Source organism: Eumetopias jubatus, unplaced genomic scaffold (assembly GCF_037043125.1).
Source record: "Eumetopias jubatus isolate StellerSeaLion01/CBP00866 unplaced genomic scaffold, mEumJub1_p1.0 scaffold_9, whole genome shotgun sequence".
Taxonomy (NCBI): domain Eukaryota; kingdom Metazoa; phylum Chordata; class Mammalia; order Carnivora; family Otariidae; genus Eumetopias; species Eumetopias jubatus.
The window spans coordinates 113,718,983-113,741,850 of NW_028274815.1; the positions used below are offsets into that span (position 1 = coordinate 113,718,983).

At 38.6% G+C, this 22,868-nt stretch overlaps 1 non-coding gene across 1 annotated transcript; it reads right to left on the reverse strand.

Moving 5' to 3' along the window:
* Positions 1–9,477: 9,477 nt before the first annotated feature.
* LOC114220857 (U6 spliceosomal RNA) lies at positions 9,478–9,580 on the reverse strand. The gene has a single exon (XR_003611638.1). It is a non-coding gene; the product is annotated as a U6 spliceosomal RNA (small nuclear RNA).
* Between the last annotated feature and the right edge of the window lie 13,288 nt (positions 9,581–22,868).

Here is a 22,868-nt window from a genome sequence, read left to right on the forward strand (position 1 = left end):
ATTATTGAAAATTCCATTGTTGGAAAATATTTAATATATGGGAAACTACTAATAATGTAATAGAAATTTAAAAGTAGGCTACACATTTATTTACATGGTATCCAAGAATCTGAGGAAGAGCAACAGAACAAAACTTTGTTTATTTCTTTATTATTTCAAAACTTTTCAAAATGTCAGCAAATAGTTCATAATCAGAAATTCACCCACCCTCTATAAGTTCTATACATCTGTTAATAATAATAACGTAAGTTTCTATATTGATAAGAAATCTCTAAGACATACTGGTAGTGCCTTGCAGAAGAATCCACATGGTTCATTTACAATGTATTTTTTAAAATCTAAGATATATATATATATATATGTGTTAGGATATACAAGTAATTGGTAAGATTGGTAAACATATATATGTGCATATATATGTACATATATATATATATGCTAGGATATACAAGTAATTGGTAAGATTGATTGATTGAGAGAGATTCTGCAAGAAAGATTGAAGAAATGTTATTCTAGGGTAAGAGAGTACTTTTCCTTAAACTCATATATACCTATCAAGCGCTTGATACTTTGTATCAATTGCAAGTACTATTTTTCAATGAAAAGTAGATAATTTCCAAAAGTAGCATTACTAAAAAGCAGGAATAAGCTCATTCATATTGATCTAATACCAGAGGCTTACTAGTTCACTGGTTAACACTGGTTAGAGAGACAGCCAGAAAAGGCTGCTCAGAAGATTGAGGAAATTCTTGCCTTTGGAGAAATGTCTCAGAAAATACCCCAGCATGATTGTTGCCTCCAACAGGGTCTTAGAGAGTAGGGACATGGAGCTGCCATAATGAGAGCATTTCTGTGGCTTTTTATTGGCCCAAGTCTTTTCCTGCAGACCCTCTTTTCCTGTCAAGACACCTGAAATCTCAAGGTCAATAACTCATCCTAGTTCCACATCCCTACATTTTAGGGTTCCATTACCTTTGGTCACCAGATTTAGGAACCCACATATAATGAAGGTCAGCATCAGGAGATTCATGGCTTCTGGGAGAGAGGAAGCTCTGTGTCCTGAGGAATCCAGAGCACTTGGCCCAGCTAGGAGTATAAATAGTCACCTTTACTTGCCTATCACGGGTGATAAACCAGAGATGGGGAGAATGCCATGCCATCCGGATCACCAGACCATTAACTTGCATCATTGAGTGTGCATGACAAAATAATGCTCTGTTCTAGAAACTATTAAAGGAAACTGAGGCCTTGTGAAATGAATTATAATCCTGAGGAAGTGTATGGTCTGATGGAAAGAAACAATTCCCAAAAGAAATTGTTCTCCTTAACCCTACATGGGGCCAATTACTTCCCTCTTTGTATGCAACACCATAAACATACATCGATGATAGCAGAATGCTACATAAAGATCCCACTTATTTCAGACCAATAGCTTTTGACTTCTAGTAGAGTATTCTTCTCTCCATCTGAATGATTACCAAATCCATTTTGTATTAATTTTTGTATAAGTTACAAAGTTTAGTTTGAGATGGACTTTTTTTCACTGTGGATATTCGATTTTTGCAGTAACAATTTATTGTAAGTACTATCCTTCCTCCATTGAATTGCTTTGGCACATCTGTCAAAAATTAGTTGTCCATACTTGATTCTGTATTATGTTCCATTGATTATGTGTCTATTCCTCTGCCAGAACAACACACTCTTGATTACTATAGCTGTATAATATGTCTTGAGATAGTGCAGTGATTCTTCTTGCTTTATTCTTCTTTTAAAAAAATTTTTTACCGGGGTGCCTGGGTGGCTCAGTCGTTAAGCGTCTGCCTTCGGTTCAGGTCATGATCACAGGGTCCTGGGATCGAGCCCCACATCGGGCTCCCTGCTCACCGGGAAGCCTGTTTCTCCCTCTCCCAGTTCCCCTGCTTGTGTTCCTGCTCTTGCTGTCTTTATATATAAATAAATAAATAAAATCTTTAAAAAAATTTTTTTTCTACCTATACCAGTTCCTTTGCCTTTCAATAAAAATTGTAGAATAGTCTATGTATATCTACAAAAATCTTGCTTGAGATTATGATAGCGATTGAGTTAAACCTGTGTATTAGCCTGGCATAAATTACTTCTTTGTTATGTTGAGTCTTCTAATCCATCCATGTGTGCCTATGCCACTTCACTTAAGTGTTTATTTCTTTCATCACCGTTTTGTCCTTTTTAGAATACAAGACTTAAAATATTTTTCAATTTATATCTAAGTATTTTATGAGTGATTTTAATAAATTTATACTTTTAATTTCAATATTCACATATCTTTAGTATACAGTAATACAATTCATGTTTATGTATTGATTTTGTATCCTGAACCTTGCTCAACTCAGTTATTAGTTCTGGGAGGTTTTTTATAGATTCCTTGATCTTTTCTCTGTAGACTATCATGTCAGCTGTAAATGGGGACAATTTTCTTTCTCCCTTTCCACACTCTGTATTTATTTCCTTTTCTTATCATGTTGAGTAGAATTTTCAAATACATTAAATAAGAAGGGTGAGAGTGGATATCCTTGCGCTTCTGTGATCTTAGAGGTATTCATTCTTTTACCATTAAGTGTAACATTAGCTGTAGGTATTTGGTAAATTTTTATCAAGTTGAGAAAGTTTGCCTACATTCTTAATTTTCTGAGAGTTTTTAATCATGAATGCATTTGAAACTTATTCAAATGCTATTTATACATCTACTGATTGGATCATATGGTTTTTCTCTGTTGTTAGCCTGTTAATTTGCTAGGTGACATTGATGATTTTCAAATATTTAACCACCTTTCTTTCTGCAACAAATCCCACCTGGTCATGACTTTAATTCTTTTTATATATTGCCCAACTCCATCTGCCAATACTTTTTTAATTGAAAGAATTGTAGATTCACATGTACTTGTAGGAAATAATTTAGAGCAATCCTGTGTACCCTTTATTTTGTGTCCCTTAGTAGTCACATCTTGCAAACTTATAGTGCAATATCAACAACCAGGATGTTGACATGGATACATTCCACCAGTCGTACTCTGATTCCCCAGTTTTACTGGTAATTATTTGTGTGTGCATGTGTGTGTTGTGATAGTGTGTGTGTATGCAGTTCTGTACACTTGTATCACATGTAGGTTTGCATATCTACCACTCAAGATATACAGTTCCATCATCACAAGGGTCCCACCTTCAGTTTACTTTGGCCTTTTTAAAAGTCAGTTGTGCATATTTGTATGATCTATTTCTAGGTTCTGTAATTTGGTCCATTGATAGGCATTTATCCCTCTGCGAATGCCACACAGCTGTATCTAAGCCTTGCTATTGGATGGAATGATACCTCTCACTTGATTCTCTGTTCAAGATGGTTTTAATTACTCTAGGACTGATGTTCTTGTATATCAATTTTATAATAAACTTGTCCACATCTAGAAAAATCTTGCTTATATTAGATAAGAATTTCATTAAACCTGTAGATCAGTGTTAAGTCTTCCAATCCCTGAATACGGTAAGACTCACTGCATGTTTAGGTCTTCTTTGCCTCCATCAGAATTTTGTAATTTTCAGCATCCAGATCCTAAACATGTTTTGTTAAATGTATACCTAAGTATTTCATTTACTTTGGAAGTGATTATAATTAGTACAGCTTTAAAATTCCAATTTCCATAAATATATTCTTAATATATAGAAATGTACTTTGTGAACAGATGTTTATTTGGGCAATTAGAATTGCAATTCAGGAGTCACATATTCAGGTAGAAACCTGAATTCTTTTGTGTCTCATATTTTATCCTGCAACACAGCTGAACTCATTAGTTGATTCTTGTGGATTTTTCAAATAGATTTTTTGGGGAATTTTCACCTAGATAGTCATGTCATCTGCAAACAGGCAGCTTTTTTTTCCTTTTCAATCTATATACCTATTATTTACTGCTTTATTGCAATGATGACAATTTCCAATAGTTTTTTTAAATTTAATTTAATTTAATTATGTTATATTAGTCACCATACAGTACATCATTAGTTTCTGATATAGTATTCCATGATTCATTGTTTTCGTGTAACACCCAGTACTCCTATGGTGTTAATGTGAAACCATTTAGTCTTTGATCATTAAATATGAGGGATTTATTTTGTAGATGTTCTTTATCAAATTGAAGTAGTTCCCTTCTACTCCTCACTTGCAGAGAATTTTTATCATGAATTAGTGTTTTGTAAAATGCTTTTTCTGCAACAATCAATATGCTCATATTATTTTTATAATTTCCCTGTTGCTACAGTTACATTGATTTTTTTATTCTTATTTTTTAAATTTAATTTAATTTTATTATGTTATGTTAGTCACCATACAGTACATCATTAGTTTTTGATGTAGTGTTCCATGATTCATTGTTTTCATATAACACCCAGTGCTCCATGCAATACATGCCCTCCTTAACACCCATCACTGGGCTAACCCATCCCCCAACCCTTTCCCCTAATTGCACTACTGGGTATTTACCCCAAAGACACAGATGTAGTGAAAAGAAGGGCCATATGCACCCCAATGTTCATAGCAGCAATGTCCACAATAGCCAAACTGTGGAGAGAGCTGAAATGCCCTTCAACAGACAAATGGATAAAGAAGATGTGGTCCATATATACAATGGAATATTACTCAGCCATCAGAAAGAATGAACAACCAACTTTTACATCAACATGGATGGAGCTGGAGGAGATGATGCTAAGTGAAATAAGTCAAGCAGAGAAAGTCAATTATCATATGGTTTCACTTATTTGTGGAACATAAGGAATAGCAGGGAGGACATTAGGAGAAGGAAGGGAAAAATGAAGGTGGGAAATCAGAGGGGGAGACAAACCATGAGAGACTATGGACTCTGAGATACATTGACTTTTGTAAAAGATTGTATTTATTATTTATTTAGAGAGTATGATGGAGGGGGAAGAGGGAGAAGGAGAGAGAATCTCAAGCAGACTCCACGCTGAGCAGGGAGCACCACATGGGGCTTGATCACATGACCCTGAGATCATGACCTGAGCTGAAATCAACAGTCGTTCACTTAACCTACTGAGCCATCCAAGCACCCCACATTGATTGATTTTTGAATGTTAAAACCAGTCTTGCATACCTGAAATAAATTATTCTTTTATACATTGCTGGATTCTATTTGCAATATTTTACTGAGATATTTGCATGTAAGTTTTTGAGAGCATCTGGTCTGTAGTTTTCATTTTTCATAATGTCTTCATCTACTTTTACTATTAGAGTAACGCTGACATCATAAAATGCTTAACCACCTGAGCCACCCAGGCACCCCTTGACATCATAAAATGAGTTAGGAAGCATTCTCTCCTCTTTGGTATTGTCATTCAGTGTTTGTAAGTACAGGTATCCCTCACTCTTTGAAAGTTTGGGTTACACCACTTCACTTTTATGAAAGACCTACATTAGTACCTGTTTTTGGTAACTGAAAGAAATCTGAAGAGGATCTTTGTTTTTAAAAATAAAGTGAAAAGCAAAAATAGTGTTCAGTTCAGTGTTTGTTTTTTGGTGAGCTGTTACAGAGGCAGCTCACACCTAGAGCAGCAAGAGTGGCTCCGCCAAGCTCCTTCCTCGGGACTACACTCAGCGTCTCAGCATCAAGCCGTCATAGCTTTGAACTATTTGAGCATCTCTGTGCTTTGTCTGGATTTAGTTTGTGCATCCATTAGCAAGCTGTGTCCCAAGGTATCAGAAAGCCTAAGAAAGGTTATTGTGGGGTCCGAAAACACTCACATTTTCCATATAGATTAATGGTAACTGCTTCTTTGCTTTATGTTTTCACAGAAACCCTCTGCTCTCGGATAGTGAGGGAAACCTGTACTGTGTAAAATTCTCCCATGAAACCACTTTGGCCTGGAGATTTCTGTTTCAAAGCTTTTAAATTACAGATTCAATTTCTTTAATGGTTATAGAACTATTCAGAGTCCATAGTCTCTCATGGTTCATCTCTCCCTCTGAGAAACAAACAGGGTTTTAGAGGGGAGGGGGATGGGGGGATGGGTTAGCCCGGTGGTGGGTATTAAGGAGGGCACATACTGCATGGAGCACTGGGTGTTATACGAAAACAATGGATCCTGGATCACCACATCAAAAACTAATGATGTATTGTATGGTGATTAACATAACATAACATAATATAAATAAATAAATAAATAAATAAATAAATAAATAAATAAATAAATAAAATAATTGGAAGAAAAAAGAGCTATTCAGGTTGTCTATTTCATTTTGAAGAATTGACCTATTTCTTCTTTTTTTTTTTAAAGATTTTATTTATTTATTTATTCGAGAGAGAGAGAATGAGAGAGAGAGAGAGAGAGAGAGCACATGAGAGGGGGAAGGGTCAGAGGGAGAAGCAGACTCCCTGCTGAGCAGGGAGCCCGATGTGGGACTCGATCCCGGGACTCCAGGATCATGACCTGAGCCGAAGGCAGTCACTTAACCAACTGAGCCACCCAGGCGCCCTTGACCTATTTCTTCTAAGTTTTAAAATTTTTGAGTGAAACATTTCTTGTAGTTTTCTTATCTTTTTTTTTTTTTGAAAGATTTTATTTATTTATTTGACGGAGAGAGACACAGCAAGAGAGGGAACACAAGCAGGGGGAGTGGGAGAGGGACAAGCCGGCTTCCTGCCGAGCAGGGAGCCCGATGCAGGGCTCGATCCCAGGACCCCGGGATCATGACCTGAGCTGAAGGCAGCTGCTTAACAACTGAGCCACCCAGGCGTCCCCCTCTTCTTATCTTTTTAAATGGCTATAGGAGCTTAATGATATCCACTGTTTATTTCTGGATACTGATGGTTTCTGAATTGTTTCTTTTTATTAATTTTGAAATTTGATTTAGCAATTTTATAGATTTTCTTTAGAGAATTAGCTTTTTGTTTAATTCTTTTTTCTATTGTGTTTCCGGTTTCAATTTTATTTTTCTCCTGCTGTTGCCCTTATTATTTCCTTTCTTATGGTTGTTTTGGGTTGATTTTGCTTCTCTTGTTCTAGTTTTGAGATACAATCTTACATTATTGAGATCATTCTTCTTTCCAGTTATAAGCATTTAGTGCTAAAAACTTCCTTCTAATTATCACTTTAGATGCAGCCCACATATTTTGATATAACCTATTAGAAAGAAATGTGAAACACAAAAACATGCAAAAAGCTGAAGGAATGCTATAAGAGATTCACAACGACATCAGGCACCAGGCAACATCTTCCCTTCTTTTGACCCATTCCTAGCATGTGCTTTTGGCCCATAGTTAGAAGATGGCTGCATCGCCTCCAGCATTATGACCGTGTTTCAAGCACAAGGAGGTGGCAGGGCAAACGCTAATGGGTACATGCCACTTGAATCTTTGCCCCACCCCCTTGAAGTATCTTACAAGGTACCCCACCACCAAAGATACTCTGCTTAAAGTCACTGGCCACAATTGCATCACATTTCACCACTGCGTGCTTGCCAGATTTGGAAACGTTTTTTCCATGGGCATGCTGCTGCACCTAAACTACCATTCAGACACTGAGTGTCCCCTGACCACATACTGTGTCCTCAGATGGCAGGCTTTCTGAGAAGCTCCGGTGCATTCCAGGGGCTGTAGGTTGGTATCAGTTGCCAGACTTCTTCAGCTGCCTTAAATCGCCAGTAGTGGCGCTGATCACCTGTCAACAGAGCTCTTCCATCTGCCACATCTCTAGGCTGCTCCTTTCATGGATGGTGGTTTGAACATACAGTTCCTCGCCTGACCCTCGGTGATGTTCCACAAAGCTTGGGGTATGCCTGCAGGCTGCCAGCACAATTCGATCTTGATGTTCCAAGAAAGGGATCATGAGTTTGGCCCTGCAGGGGTGCCGTCTTTCTTGGAGAACTCAGTGTGCTATGTGATATCTGTCGAGGAGTGAGTGTACTCTGGGCATTTCTGCTTCTTTGCTTCTTTTTACAACATTTTGTGTCTGAATGGTAGTTTAGGTGCAGCAGCATGCCCATGGAAAAAACATTTCCAAATCTGGCAAGCACACGGTGGTGAAATGTGATGCAATTGTGGCCAGTGACTTTAAGCAGAGTATCTTTGGTGGTGGGGTATCTTGTAAGATACTTCAAGGGGGTGGGGCAAAGATTCAAGTGGCATGTACCCATTAGCGTTTGCCCTGCCACCTCCTTGTGCTTGAAACACGGTCATAATGCTGGAGGCGATGCAGCCATCTTCTAACTATGGGCCAAAAGTACATGCTAGGAATGTGTGGCCCAAGTCTCAGGTAGTTCAAGACACTTTATCAGGCAGGATATTTTAAGGGCTCACAGGTTAAACGTGTGCCAGAAGCTGCTCAAGGACCCATTCTAGTGACTCTGGGAACATGGAGTTGGGGAAACCACAAGTCTGCTAAGCTAATCCTTTACTGCATAGTCTACACACATGGCCCTTGGCCAAGCTCTCTTACTGCAAAATGATCCTATATATCTGAGCGTCTACATTTAGGGTAGCATTTGTATAATAAAGTTAGCAATAATATTAGTATGTATATTCTTAACATTTGAGGGAGTCAGTGTGGGGTAGGGAAGGACTTAAAGAAATGACTCATATATCCTATAAAAGGCATTATATCAAAAACTAATGATGTACTGTATGGTGACTAACATAACATAATAAAAAGGAAAAAATGGGGAAAAAAGCCATTACATACATTTTTATGTATTTTTTTTAATTTTTAAAAAGATTTTTATTTATTTATTTGTCAAAGAGAGAAAGAGCACAAGCAGGGGGAGCTGCAGGAAGAGGGAGAAGCAGGCTCCCCGCTGAGCAAGGAGCCCGATGTGGGACTCGATCCCAGGACCCTGGATCACGACCCAAGCTGAGGGTAGACGCTTAACCGACTGAGCCACCCAGGCGTCCCCATTTTTACATTTTTGTACCAATTTCATTACTTGTGTCGCCCCTGCTTTACCACTTGTACCTTATGATAAATGTGTGCAGAACTATTTAGTATAGAAATTAGATGATGGTTGGAGAGAGCCATGAGTGACTATCGCTTTTACAATTGCAACAAGAAGAATAAGATACTTAGGAATAAATTTAACCAAGGAGATGAAAGGCCTATCTATACACTAAAAACTATAAATCATTGATGAAAGAAAGTAAGGAAGACAAATAAATGGAAAGATATCCTAGGTTCACAAATGGAAGATAAATCTTGTTAAATGTTGTGCAGCCACTATGGAAAACAGTGTGGAAGTTTCTCAAAAAATTAAAAATAGCACTATCATTTGATCCAGAAATCCCACTGTGAATATGTATCTGGATGAAACAGAATCACTCTCTTGAAGAGATATTTGCATTCCCATGTTCATTGCAGTATTTATCACAATAGCCAAGGTATGGAAATAACCCAAATGTCTGTTAGCATTAGAATGGATAAAGAAAACATGTATATATAAAGTGGACTAATAATCAGACTTTTCTTCAGAATTTGCCTGTCATCCTTACACAGGGCCATGCTAATTTTCTCTGTGTCATTATTTTAGTATATGTGCTGCCGAAGTGACCACAATAATCAGCTTTTTATTTTTTTATTTTTTTTAAAGATTTTTACTTATTTATTTGACAGAGACATAGTGAGAGACGGAACACAAGCAGGGGGAGTGGGAGAGGGAGAAGCATGCTTCCTGCTGAGCAGGGACCCCGATGCGTGGCTCGATCCCAGGACCCTGGGATCATGACCTGAGCAGACAGCAGATGCTTAAAGACTGAGCCATCTGGCGCCACAATAATCAGCTTTTTAAAAATTTTTTTATTGTTATGTTAATCACCATACATTACATCATTAGTTTTTAATGTTGTGTTCCATGATTCATTGTTTGTGCATAACACCCAGTGCTCCACGCAGAACGTGCCTTCTTTAATACCCATCACCAGGCTAACCCATCCCCCCACCCCCCTCCCCTCTAGAACCCTCAGTTTGTTTTTCAGAGTCCATCGTCTCTCATGGTTCGTCTCCCCCTATGACTTACTCCCCTTCATTCTTCCCCTCCTGCTATCTTCTTCTTCTTCTTTTTTTCTTAACATATATTGCATTATTTGTTTCAGAAGTACAGATCCGTGATTCAGCAGTATTGCACAATTCACACCACTCACCATAGCACATACCCTCCCCAATGTCTATCACCCAGCCACCCATCCCTCCCACCTCCCACCACTCCAGCAACCCTCAGTTTGTTTTCTGAGATTAAGAATTCCTCATATCAGTGCGGTCATATGATACATGTCTTTCTCTGATTGACTTATTTCACTCAGCATAACACCCTCCAGTTCTATCCACGTCCTTGCAAATGGCAAGATCTCATTCCTTTTGATGGCTGCATAATATTCCATTATGTATCTATACCATCTCTTCTTTATCCATTCATCTGTCGATGGACATCTTGGCTCTTTCCACAGTTTGGCTATTGTGGACATTGCTGCTATAAACTTTGGGGTGCACGTACCCCTTCGGATCCCTACATTTGTATCTTTGTGGTAAATACCCAGTACTACAATTGCTGAATCGTATGGTAGCTCTATTTTCAACTGTTTGAGGAACCTCCATACTGTTTTCCAGAGTGGCTGCACCAGCTTGCATTCCCACCAAAGGTGTAGGAGCGTTCCCCTTTCTCCGCATCCCCGCCAACATCTGTCATTTCCTGACTTGTTAATTTTAGCCATTCTGACGAGTGTGAGGTGGTATCTCATTGAGGTTTTGATTTGGATTTCCCTGATGCCGAGCGATGTGGAGCACTTTTTCATGTGCCTGTTGGCCATTTGGATGTCTTCTTTGGAAAAATGTCTGTTCATGTCTTCTGCCCATTTCTTGACTGGATTATTTGTTCTTTGGGTGTTGAGTTTGATAAGTTCTTTATAGATTTTGGATGCTAGCCCTTTATCTGATATGTCATTTGCAAATATTTTCTCCCATTCTGTCGGTTATCTTTTGGTTTTGTGGACTGCTTCTTTTGCTGTGCAAAAGCTTTTTATCTTGATGAGGTCCCAATAGTTCATTTTTGCCCTTGCTTCCCTTGCCTTTGGCGATGTTTCTAGGAAGAAGTTGCTGCAGCTGAGGTCGAAGAGGATGCTACCTGTGTTCTCCTTTAGGATTTTGATGGACTCCTGTCTCACATTTAGGTCTTTCAACCATTTGGAGTCTATTTTTGTATGTGGTGTAAGGAAATGGTCCACTTTCATTCCTCTGCATGTGGCTGTCCAAGTTTCCCAACACCATTTGTTGAAGAGACTGTCTTTTTTCCATTGGACATTCTTTCCTGCTTTGTCAAAAATGAGTTGACCATAGAGTTGAGGGTCCATTTCTGGGCTCTCTATTCTGTTCCATTGATCTATGTGTCTGTTTTTGTGCCAGTACCATACTGTCTTGATGATGACAGCTTTGTAAGAGAGCTGGATGTCCGGAATTGTGATGCCGCCAGCTTTGCTTTTCTTTTTCAACATTCCTCTGGCTTTTCGGGGTCTCTTCTCGTTCCATACAAATTTTAGGATTATTTGTTCCATTTCTTTGAAAAAGGTGGATGGTATTTTGATGGGGATTGCATTGAATGTGTGGATTGCTCTAGGTAGCACTGACATCTTCACAATGTTTGTTCTTCCAATCCATGAGCATGGAACGTTTTTCCATTTCTTTGTGTCTTCTTCAATTTCTTTCATGAGTATTTTATAGTTTTCTGAGTACAGATCCTTTGCCTCTTTGGTTAAATTTATTCCTAGGTATCTTATGGTTTTGGGTGCAAATGTAAATGGGATCGACTCCTTAATTTGTCTCTCTTCTGTCTTGTTGTTGGTGTATAGGAATGCCACTGATTTCTGTGCATTGATTTTATATCCTGCTACTTTACTGAATTCCTGTATGAGTTCTAGCAGTTTTGGGGTGGAGTCTTTTGGGTTTTCCACAGTAAGTATCATATCATCTGCAAAGAGTGAGAGTTTGACTTCTTCTTTGCCGATTTGGATGCCTTTGATTTCTTTTTGTTGTCTGATTGCTGTGGCTGGGACTTCTAATACTATGTTGAATAGCAGTGGTGAGAGTGGACATCCCTGCCGCATTCCTGACCTTAGGGGAAAAGCTCTCAGCTTTTCCCCATTGAGAATGATATTCGCTATTGGTTTTTCATAGATGGCTTTTATGATATTGAGGTATATACCCTCTACGCCTATACTCTGAAGAGTTTTGATCAAGAAAGGATGCTGTACTTTGTCAAATGCTTTTTCTGCATCTATTGAGAGGATCATATGATTGTTGTTCTTTCTTTTGTTAATGTATTGTATCACGTTGATTGATTTGCGGATGTTGAACCAACCTTGCAGCCCAGAGATAAATCCCACTTGGTCATGGTGAATAATCTTTTTAATGTACTGTTGGATCCTATTGGCTAGTATTTTGGTGAGAATTTTTGCATCCCTGTTCATCAAGGATATTGGTCTGTAATTCTCCTTTTTGATGGGGTCTTTGTCTGATTTTGGGATCAAGGTAATGGTGGCCTCATAAAATGTGTTTGGAAGTTTTCCTTCCATTTCTATTTTTTGGAACAGTTTCAGGAGAATAGGAATTAATTCTTCTTTAAATGTCTGATAGAATTCCCCTGGGAAGCCATCTGGCCCTGGGCTTTTGTTTGTTGGGAGATTTTTGATGACTGCTTCAATTTCCTTAGTGGTTATAGGTCTGTTCAGGTTTTCTATTTCTTCCTGGTTCAGTTTTGGTAGTTGATACATCTCTAGGGATGCACCCATTTCTTCCAGGTTATCTAATATCCTGGCATAGAGTTGCTCATAGTATGTTCTTATAATTGTTTGTATTTCTTTGGTGTTGGTTGTGATCTCTCCTCTTTCGTTCATGATTTTGTTGATTTGGGTCATTTCTCTTTTCTTTTTGATAAGTCTGGCCAGGGGTTTATCAATCTTGTTAATTCTTTCAAAGAACCAGCTCCTAGTTTCGTTGATCTGTTCTACCGTTCTTTTGGGTTCTATTTCATTGATTTCTGCTCTGATCTTTATGATTTCTCTTCTCCTGCTGGGTATAGGCTTTATTTGCTGTTCTTTCTCCAGCTCCTTTAGGTGTAGGGTTAGGTTGTGTATTTGAGACCTTTCTTGTTTCTTGAGAAAGGCTTGTATTGCTATATACTTTCCTCTCAGGACTGCCTTTGCTGTATCCCAAAGATTTTGAACAGTTGTGTTTTCATTTTCATTGGTTTCCATGAATTTTTTTAATTCTTCTTTAATTTCCTGGTTGACCCATTCATTCTTTAGTAGGATGCTCTTTAGCCTCCATGTATTTGCGTTCTTTCCGACTTACCTCTTGTGATTGAGTTCTAGTTTCAAAGCATTGTGGTCTGAAAATATGCAGGGAATAATCCCAATCTTTTGGTACCAGTTGTGACTTGATTTGTGACCTAGGATGTGATCAATTCTGGAGAACGTTCCATGGACACTAGAGAAGAATGTGTATTCCGTTGCTGTGGGATGGAATGTTCTGAATATGTCTGTGAAGTCCATTTGGTCCAGTGTGTCATTTAAAGTCTTTATTTCCTTGTTGATCTTTTGCTTAGATGATCTGTCCATTTCAGTTAGGCGGTGTTAAAGTCCCCCACTATTATCGTATTGTTGTCAATGTGTTTCTTTGCTTTTGTTATTAATTGCCTTATATAATTGGCTGCTCCCACGTTAGGGGCATAGATATTTACAATTGTTAGATCTTCTTGTTGGATAGACCCTTTAAGTAGGATATAGTGTCCTTCTTCATCTCTTATTACAGTCTTTGTTTTAAAATCTAATTTGTCTGATATAAGGATTGCCACCCCAGCTTTCTTTTGGTGTCCTTTAGCATGGTAAATGGTTTTCCACCCCCTCACTTTCAATGTGGGGGTGTCTTTGGGTCAAAAATGAGTCTCTTGCAGACAGCATATCGATGGGTCTTGTTTTTTAATCCAATGTGATAGCCTGTGTCTTTTGATTGGGGCATTTAGCCCATTTATGTTCAGGGTAACTATTGAAAGGTATGAATTTAGTGCCATTGTATGGCCTGTAAGGTGACTGTTACTGTATATTGTCTGTGTTCCCTTCTGATCTATGCCTCTTTTAGGCTCTCTTTTTGCTTAGAGGACCTCTTTAATATTTCTTGTAGGACTGGTTTTGTGTTTGCAAATTCCTTTAGTTTTTGTTTGTCCTGGAAGCTTTTTATCTCTCCTTCTATTTTCAATGATAGTCTAGCTGGATATAGTATTCTTGGCTGCATATTTTTCTCGTTTAGTGCTCTGAAGATATCATCCCAGTCCTTTCTGGCCTGCCAGGTCTCTGTGGATAGGTCTGTTGCCAATCTAATATTTCTACCATTGTAGGTTACAGATCTCTTTTCCCGAGCTGCTTTCAGGATTTTCTCTTTGTCTCTGAGACTCGTAAGTTTTACTATTAGATGTCGGGCTATTGACCTATTTTTATTGATTTTGAGAGGGGTTCTCTGTGCCTCCTGGATTTTGATGCCTGTTTCCTTCCCCACATTAGGGAAGTTCTCTGCTATAATTTACTCCAATATACCTTCTGCCCCTCTCTCTTTCTTCTTCTTCTGGGATCCCAATTATTCTAATGTTGTTTCGTCTTATCGTATCGCTTATCTCTCAAATTCTGCCCTCGTGATCCTGTAGTTGTTTATCTCTCTTTTTCTCAGTCTCTTTATTTTCCATCATTTGGTCTTCTATATTGCTGATTCTTTCTTCTGCCTCATTTATCCTAGCAGTTAGTGCCCCCATTTTTGATTGCACCTCATTAATAGCCTTTTTGATTTTGACTTCGTTAGATTTTAGTTCTTTTATTTCTCCAGAAAGGGTTTCTCTAATAACTTCCACACTTTTTTCAAGCCCAGCTAGTATCTTTGAAGTCATGATTCTGAACTCTAAGTCCAACATCGTACTAATGTCAGTATTGAGTAGGTCCCTGGCAGACGGTACTACCTCTTGTTCTTTTTGCTGAGGTGATTTTTTTCGTCTTGTCATTTTGTCCATAGGAGAACAGATGAATGAGAGAACAGAATGCTAACAAGTTAACAATGTCTCCAGCAAATATACTCTATACAAATCGGAAAAGTCCTGAAACCAGGGGACAAGAAAAGGAAAGAAAGAAGAGGAAAAAAAAAAAGATAAGAAGTTGTTTTTAAAAAGAAAGAAGATTTAAAAAAAAAGAAAAAAAGGGAGAGAATGTGATCAGGCAGGAGACTAGAACAAAGCCATACACTAGTGATTTAGGGTATATTTTGATCTGTTAGAAGAAATTGTATCTCGAAATTTTAAAGAGAGAACAACATATATATATGCCAAAAATAAGGGTAACTACTATGAAGGGATAAAAATATGACTCTAAAAATGAAAAATAAAAAATGTTTTTTTAAATAAGGGATTGATAAGATGTTGTTTGAAAAAGGGAAAAAGAAAAATTAAAAAAAAACAGTTAAAAAATTAACTTTGAAAAACTAATGAATTATGGTAAAAAAGCCATGATTTCTATGTGCAGTTTTCCCCTAGCGCTGGAGGGCCCCCATTTTTTATTGCACCTCATTAATAGCCTTTTTGATTTCGACTTCGTTAGATTTTAGTTCTTTTATTTCTCCAGAAATGTTTTCTCTAATAACTTCCACGCTTTTTTCAAGCCCAGCTAGTATCTTTAAAGTCATGATTCTGAACTCTAGGTCCGACAACGTACTAATGTCCATGTTGAGTAGGTCCCTAGCAGACGGTACTACCTCTTGTTCTTTTTGCTGAGGTGATTTCTTTCGTCTTGTCATTTTGTCCAGAGGAGAATAGATGAATGAGAGAACAAAATGCTAACAGGTTAACAACATCCCCAGCAAATATACTCTATACAAATCAGAAAAGACCTGAAACCAGGGGAAAAGAAAGGGAAAGAAAGAAAAAAGAAAGAAAAAGAAAAAAATAAAAACAAACAAAAACTGAACAAAACAAAAATAAAACAGAATATGATCAAATATGATCAGGCTGGTGCATAGATCAGTGCCACACACTAGATTTTGGGTGTATTTTGGTCTGTTAGAAGAAAGTGCCTGCTAAAATTTTAAAGGATGAAAGACTTATATATGTACAAAATAAGGGTTGATACAATGAAGGGATGGAAGATGACTGTAAAGATGAAAATTATAAAAGATTTTATAAAAGGAATTGATAAGTTGTTTGAAAAAAGAAAGAAGATTAAAAAAAAGAAAAAAAGGTAGAGAATGTGATCAGGCAGGAGACTAGAACAAAGCCATACACTAGTAATTTAGGGTATATTTTGATCTGTTAGAAGAAACTGTATCTCAAAATTTTAAAAAGAGAACAACTTATATATATATATATATATATATATATATATATATATGTGCCAAAAATAAGGGTAACTACTATGAAGGGATAAAATATGATTCTAAAAATGAAAAATAGAAAGTTTTTTTTAAAAAAGGGATTGATAAGATGGTTGTAAAAGGGAAAAAGAAAAATTCAAAAAAAAAACAGTTAAAAAAATTAACTTTGAAAAACTAATGAATCATGGTAAAAAAGCCATGAATTCTCTGTGCAGTATTCCCCTAGCGCTGGAGTTCTCCCGTTCTCCTTGATTGGTAAACTTGGTCTTGGCTTGCTGGCTGTTCGTGCTGGTCTTCTGGGGGAGGGGCCTGTTGCCGTGGTTCCCAAATGTCTTTGCCGGAGGTGGAATTGCCCCGCCCTTGGGCTAAGCAAGCTGCTCAGGTTTGCTCTCAGGAGCTTTTGTTCCCTGCAAGCTCTCGGTACAGCTTTGGAGGACCAGGGCAAAAATGGTGGCCTCGCAATCTCCGCCAGGAGGAGCTGAGAACTCGGGGCCCTGCTCCTCAGTGCACCCCCAGAGAAAAGCAGTCACTCCCGTCTCCCCGGTCTCTGGCCGCACTCCGTGCTCACCCGGCCTGTGACCAAGCATTTGTATCTCTGGCACCCGACCCCGTGTGGAATCTCCAAACCCAGCAGATCCCTGCAGTGTGCTCCTGAGCCACTCCTCCCTGGGAGGAAGGGGAGTCTCCCCGGCTCTGCTGCTTGTTGGGTCCCTGCTGGAGGAGCAGTGGCCCGACTGGGCCGCGGATCACAGTTTATGCCACCCCAAGCTGAGAGCCCGCGCCTTGGCTCGGTCTCTGTAGCCGGCTTCCCCGCTCCGATACCTGGGAGCTCTGCCGCACTCAGGCACCCCCAGTTTTTCTGTGACCCCAAGGGTCCTGAGACCACACTGTCCCGCGAGGGTTCCACCCCCAGCTTAGCCACTGGAGCAACGTCCCTCAGAGGAGCCAACTTCTAAAAGTTCCGATTTTGTGCTCTGCGTCTCTATCACTTGCCCAAAGTGGCCGACAGAGGCCCCCTCCCCCGCCGTCTATCCTCCCAATATCGCCTCGGATTCACTTCTCCGCACGTCTTACCTTCCAGTAAATGGTCACTTTTCTGTTCAGAGAGTTGTTGCTACTCTCTTCTTTGATCTCCTGTTGAGTTCGTAGGTGTTCAGAATGGTTTGATCCCTATTCGGCTGAATTCCTGAGAGCAGATGAAATCCGGGTCTCCTACTCCTCCGCCATCTTGCTCCACCTCTTATGCAATAATCAGCTTTTTAAAAGGAAGGAAAACCTGCCATTTTTTGACAACATGCATGAACCTGTAGAACATTATGCTAAGTGAAATAAGCCAGATGGAAAAAGAAAAATACTGCATGATCTTATTTACATTGGAATCTCAATAGTCAAACTCATGGAAGCAGAGGGTAGACAGTGATTGCCAGGTGCTGTGTAGAGGGGGAAATGGAGAGATGGTGTCAAGAGGTACAAAATTTTAGTTATGCAAGATGAATGAATTCTGAAGATCTGTTTTAGAACAATGTGACTATAAGTTAACAATGTTGTATTATATACTACGTATTTGCTAATGGAGTAGATCTTAAATGTTTCCACCACAAAAAAAAATTGATCTAAAAGGAAAACAATAACTATGTGTGGTAATGAATTTTAAAAAATGAAAAGAATTAAAAGAAACCTGAAAGATATTATTTGCAAATACAGTGAAAGACGTTATTTGCAAATTACGTATCCAACAAAGAACTCAAATAGAGTACATAAAAAACACTTAAAATTTAACAATTAAAAACAAATATTCCATTATCCTTGAGTGAATACCCAGAAGTTGAATTGCTGAATGATATGGTAGTTCTATTTTAATTTTTTGAGGAGCCTCCATACTCTTCTCCACAGTGGCTGCACCAGTTTGCATTCCCATGAAGAGTGCATGGGGGTTCCTTTTTTTCCATATCCTTGAAAAGACTTGTTGTTTCATGTCTTTTTTATTTTAGTCATTCTGACAGGTGTGAGGTGATATCTCATTGTGGTTATGATTTGCATTTTCTTCATGATGAGTGATTTTGAGCATGTTTTCATGTGTCTGTTGGCCATTTGTATGTCTTCTTTAGAAAAATGCCTATTTAGGTATTCTGCCCATTTTTAATTGGATTATTATTTTCCTTTGTGTGTTGAGTTATATAAGTTCTTAATATATTTTGGATATTAATCCAGTTTGAAAAGATATATGTACATCTATGTTTATTGCAGCATTATTACATTAGCCAAGATACAGAAGCAGCCCAAGTGTCCATCAATAGATGAATGGATAAAAAAAGATGTGGTATATGTATACACAATGGAATGGTACTGAGCCATAAAAGAGAATGAGATCTTGTCATTTGCAATTACATGGATGGACCTAGAGGTATAATACTAAGTGAAATAAGTTAGACAGAGAAAGACAAATACCATATGGTTTCACTCATATGTGGAATTTAAGAAAAAAACCAAATGAACAAACAGAGAAAAAGAGACAAACAGGAAAAATAGTCTCTTAAATACAGAGAACAAATTGGTGGTTGCCAGAAGGGAGGTTGGGGGGCAGTGGGTGAAATAGATAGAGAAAAGGGCATTACGAGGTACAAACTTCCAGTTACAAAATAAATACCTCATGGAGATGAACAGTACAGCATAGGGAATATAATCAGTAAGACGGTAATAACATCGTTTAGTGACAGATGGTGACTACACTTACCGTGGTGAACACTGAGTAACGTATAGAATTGTTGAATCTCCATATTGTACACCCAAGACTAGTATAACACTGTATTTTAGTTATACTTCAGTAAAAAAATAAAGACATACTCCTCATTAAAAAAACCCACAAATAGTCCATTTAGAAAATGGGCAAATGAACAGACATTTCACCAGAGGATGGCAAAAAGGTACATGAAAAGATGTTCAACATCAGTAGCAATTAGGGAAATACAAATTAATACCAGGATTACATACTACTACAAATGTATTAGAAAAGCCAGCATTAAAAACCATGACAATGTCAAAAGCTGATGAAGAGAAACCAAATCTCTCATACATTGGTGAGAATGTTAAGTGGTGCAGGCACTCTGAAAAATAGTTTGGCAATTTTTTTAAAAGCTAAACTTATGTATATCATACAATTCAGAAATCACCCCTCCCCAGGCATTTATCCAGAGGGATGAAAACTTATATCCACAGAAAAATCTGTACACAAATATTCACAGCAGTTTTATTTGGAATAACCAAAATCTAAAAACAACCAAAATGTTCTATAATATGTTAATGGTTAAATAAACTGCAGTACATTCGTACCATGGAGTACAACACAGCAACAAAAGAAACACCTATTAGTAGATGCAGTGATCTCACAAGGGTCGTATACTGTATGATTCCATTTATATAACATTCTCAAAATGACAATATCAGAGCAAGAACGTTGGAATGTTGGGGGAGTAGGAAGCTGAGTAGCACAAGGAAGATCTTTGTGGTGACTGAATAGTTCTGCATATTGATTGCTTACACTAAACAACACCTGTGATAAAATGACATAGAGATATACATAAACATTGTACCAATGTCAATTTCCTTGTTTTGACATTGTACTATAGTTATCCAAAATGTGACATTTGGGGAAATTGTGTGAAGGATACACAGGATTTCTTTACTATCTGCAACTTCCTCTTAATCTATAATAATCAAAATAAAATAAAATAAACAAATAAAGACAGTTATAGCCAGAAGAAGTATGTGTTTGGTGAGACAGTTCTCCCTGGTGCAAGGAGCAATGGATTTGGAGTCAGTAGACTAAAGTCCCATTCGTGACTCCATGGCCTTAAGAAAGTCAACTGACCTGTCTGAGCTTCAGTTCTGTTCCATAGAACGGTCTTTATCAATTTCCTAGCCTAAACTTCAGTCATTTGTATATCATTTTACAAACTTACATACTGCTATATCATCTATAGTTTGTAGTATTATTTAGTTAATATTTTTTATAAAAACCGACACAGTCCATTTACTTAAACTCATATTTGGACCACATCTTAAGTGGTTTTCTGTAAAATCACCAGATCAAGGGCTAGTGACTTTTTTTGTCAAATAAGCATTAAAATAAAAATTTTTAAAAACATACACTTATGTTTGCTACTTAAATTGTCACTCACACTGCCAATGACATGGGTCACACATTTCAGGAAACACTAGTTTAGCCCAAATACTTTACGTTACAGATGAAGAAAGTGATGTCTCATAGACAAAAAGAAACAAAAGTTCAGATTTGAAAGATCTCTTAAAATGTAAATCACAATTCCCTATCACATATCAAGTAGAGTCCCAAGTCCTTAGTAGGCCCTGTCAGTCCTGATGTTGTGTAGCTCTGCCTGCTTCCATGGTTTCAGTTTCTCTTTTCCTTTCCCTCACTCACTGGACCCCAGTCATACTTGGCTCTTTGCTCTTCCTAAGAGACCTATCGCTTTCCTTCCTCAGAGCCTTTGCTCTTACAGTTCTTTACGCCTGGAAGATTCTAGATATCCATGTAGCTCACTTCCTCCATACATTTAGGTTTCTACTCGATGTCACTAACTCAGAAAGTCCTTCCTTGGTTAACCTGTTCAAAATAGACATCCCCCCTCACATGTACATGTACATCATCTTATCCTCCATCCCTCACCCTGCTTTAGTTTTCTTTATAAGCACTGTCATCACCCGCCATTATGAGTTTTGTCTCCCTCCCTAATCAGAATGGCAAGACTTTGCCTTCTTCTCTTCTTAGACCCAGTGCCTAGAACTGTGTCTAGTGTAGAGATCCATATCAGCCAATTCACCAGTCCTCCCTGCAGAACCCAGGAGAAGTGGTCAGGCAGACTCCACGTGTAGTATTTGGACACCAGGAAACCACCACATCTCCCAGACAGTCCAACCATTTTCAGATGGTTTCAATCATCAGAAGTCTTTCCTATTAGTTAAAAATCTGCCCCGCTGCAATTTCCACCCAAGACTTGTAGTTCTGCCCTCTAGGCTTGCACAGATCATGTCTTTCAGGAGATAATGACTCTACCTCTCGTCCACCCATCACTGCTTTTCAGGTTAATAGGTCTCTCTTTCCATCATTACTCAGGCATAATCCTCTGGGATGATAGAAAGATGTGCTTGGGGAGCCTGGGTGGCTCAGTTTGTTAAACATCCAACTCTTGATTTCAGATCTCAGGTCCTGAGATCAAGCCCCACATTGGGCACTGAGCTCAGTGCAGAGTCTGCTCGTCCCTCTCCGTTCCCCCTGCTTGCTTTCACGAACTCACGCTCTCTCTCTCAAATAATAAATAAAATCTTAAAGAAAGAAAGAAGATGTGCTCTTGAGATAAGTAAGCCAAACCTGAATCCAGACCTTACTCCTAAGCACTATGTAACCTTGAGCAAATTACATTTGCCTATCAGGGATCCTGTGAGAATTCCGGGGGTCATGTATGGAAAGTGCTTATCATAGCTACTGACAGACAGTGAGACTTCAGTGGGTGGCTTCATGCTTACTGCTTTCCTGGAGAACGGACTGCTTGGCTATCAAGGGCAAAACAGATTTCCTGCTATCCACCAGGCTGTCCCTAATACCTGCCAACTGGAGGAAGAAGAGAGTAGAAGAGCACTGGGCCCATCTAAAGGTATAAAATGACCATACAACAGACTAAGGACCCCAAAAAGAAAACCCAGTGGACTCACAGATACACTTCCTGATGGAGCCCAGGCAGTAACCCCTTCTATACCCTCTTTGTTGGAGAACCTGCAGGAAACATTTCTGCTGTATTCCTTGAGGCTGGAGTCCAAGAATGTCTCAGTTGCAGCCAAAATTAAGGATTTAAAGTAAGAAATAAGGAGTAAATGCATAGTTAAAAAGAGCTGGATGATGAGCTGTGTTAGGAGGGTCTCCGTCTGTTTCCTTCTTGCTCGCAGTATGACCCTGGGCAATCCTCTTCCACTCTCTGAGTCTTCATTTTCATAGCTGAGAAATGCCATTTCTAGGATCTATCAGTATATGAGTGAGTACCCTACATGCATTCGTTCATTCATTGCTTTCAACAAATATGTACTGCACACTCTGGACATAACAGAAATTACAACCAGTCCCTACCTTCAGGGGCTTAGTGTCTGTTAAAAGTTGCCCTTGACAGTGTCAGCCCAGTAGAGAAGATGAACTAGAAAAATACTTAGTTCCAACTCAACATGAAAAACATTATGACAGAAAGAAGGAGGCAGGGCAGCTGTAAACATAAGGGAGGGGGCTAAACTTCTCAAGGAGAGGAACAGGAAAGGCTTCTTGGAAGGTAGGTCCATTCTTTCCACAATGCCGGAGACTTGTGGCGGGCATGTAGAGCCTCTGCTAGTGTCTTCCACCTTCCCAGATGATGTCTCGAGAAGGACTCTGAATATTGGATCATCAATTTATG